We start from the raw sequence: 2,091 nt of genomic DNA on the forward strand, positions 1-2,091 counted from the left end.
CAGAGTACTTGCCACCATCAAGAACTTGAAGGATGTGAGGGTGGTGATTTCCACTACATTCCTATTCAACTTGCCTATTTAGCCCGTGTAAAAATTAGGTAGATTTTGGAGAATGGCAGTGGATTATCATCAATTTAACCAGGGGTAACTCTAATTGCAGCCGCCGTTCCAGATGTGGTTTCATTACTTGATCAAACGAATACATCTCCTGATGCCTGGTATGCAGCTATTGACCTGGCTGATGCCTTTTCTCCCGTACCTATTTAAAAGACTATCAAGCAATTTGCCTTCTGCTGTCAAACCACCTTCACCATCTTACTTAAAGGGTATATCAACTCTCCAGCACTGTGTCATAATTTAGTCCGCAGGGACCTTAATTGTGTTCTCCTTCCATAAGATGCCATTCTGGTCTATTACATTGATGACATGCTGATTGGACCTAGAAATGAAGACGTATCAAGGACTCTAGACTTGTTGGTAAGACAATTTGTGTGCTGCTGTTGTTGCTGTTGTTAAGTGCTCAGAAACCCTGCATAGGATTTCTGAGGAACAGTTGGTGGGTTTGAACCACCAATCTTGTGGTTAACAGTCTAGTGCTTATCCTACACCATAATACCAGGATCCCATTTGTGTGCTGCTGCTATTGTTGTTAAGTGCTGTTGAGTCGGTTCCAACTCAGCTAATGGGTTTGAACTGCCAACCTTGTAGTTTGCAGTCCAGTGCTACTCTACAGCACCCATCAGGAGTCCTAGAGGGTGGGAAATTAACCTTATAAAAATTCACGTGCCTTCCACCTCTATGCAATTTCTAGGAATGTGATGGTGTGGGGTACGATGAGCTATTACTACTAAAGTAAAGAATAAGCTATTTTATCTGGTCCTACCCACAACTAAAAAGGAGACAACATATTGTTCTTTTGGGTATGCTATTCTGTTTATCAAGAGACTTAAAAACCTGCTGGTTTTGAGTGGGACCAAAACAAGAGAAGTTTCTGCAATAGGTTCAGGCTGCTGTGCAAGCCATTGTATTACTTGAACTATAAGGACCAGCTGATCCAATGGTCCTTAAAGTGTCAGTGGCAGATAGAAACACAGTTTGGAGTCTTTGGCAGGCCCCTATTGGTAAATTAAAGCATAGTCCCTTAGGATTTTGGAGGAATGTCCTGACATCCTCTGCAGGTAACTAGTCTCCTTTTGGAAAACAGTTTATGACTTGTTATTGGGCTTTTGTAGAGACTGAATGCTTACCACGGGCCACCATGTTACCATGTAGCTTGAGCTAGATATATCATGAACTAGATGTTGTCTGTTCCACAAAGTCACCCGCAACACTCCACCATTAAATAGAAGTGGTATATACAAGCTCAGGCTCAAGCAGGACCTGATAGTGACATGAGGAAGTGTCCCAAATGCCTATGGTCTCCATTCCTGTCACATTATATTCCCACTCCTAGTCTACACTATGGCTTCATGGGGAGTTCTTTACTTGACTGAGGAAGAGAAAACTTGTGTTTGGTTGATGTCTAATTCTAAGTGAACAGCAGCAGCACTTTTTCTTTCTGTAACTTCCTTAAAGGACAGTGGTGAAGGGAAATCGTCCAAATTTCCCTTTGAGGCAATTTGAACAGTTGAACAACTCTGAGCAACCTGGTTGTTCATTTTGCCTGGAAGGAGCAATAGCCAGATGTATACTGATTGATGGATCATGGCCAGTGGTTTGACTGCATGATCAAAGACTTGGAAGGAACGTGATTGGAAACATGATGACAAGGAAGTGTGGGGAAGAAGCATGTGGATAGAGCTCTCTGAATTGACCAAAGAAGTGAAGATTTTGTTTCTCCTGTGAATACTCGACAGAGTGACCTCAGCAGAGGAGGATTTTATCGGTCAAATGGATAGGGTAATGCATTCTGTGGAAACTAGTCATCCTGTTTCCCTAGCCACTCCTGTCATTGCCCATTGGGTTAATGAACAAAGTAGCCATGGTAGCAGGGATGGAGGTTATGCATAGGCTGAGCAGCATGAACTTCCACTTACCAAAGCTGACCTTGCTACATCCACAGGTGAATGCCAAATATACAATAGCAAAGAT

The 2,091-nt window shown here is 42.6% G+C and overlaps 1 protein-coding gene across 3 annotated transcripts in view; it reads left to right on the top strand.

The window, feature by feature from the left end:
* Nucleotides 1-2,091, top strand: part of PPP1R21 (protein phosphatase 1, regulatory subunit 21) — a 113,973-nt gene that overhangs the window by 64,351 nt on the left and 47,531 nt on the right. The window lies entirely within an intron of this gene.

Source organism: Chrysochloris asiatica, unplaced genomic scaffold, assembly GCF_000296735.1.
Source record: "Chrysochloris asiatica unplaced genomic scaffold, ChrAsi1.0 scaffold00024, whole genome shotgun sequence".
Classification (NCBI taxonomy): Eukaryota; Metazoa; Chordata; class Mammalia; order Afrosoricida; family Chrysochloridae; genus Chrysochloris; species Chrysochloris asiatica.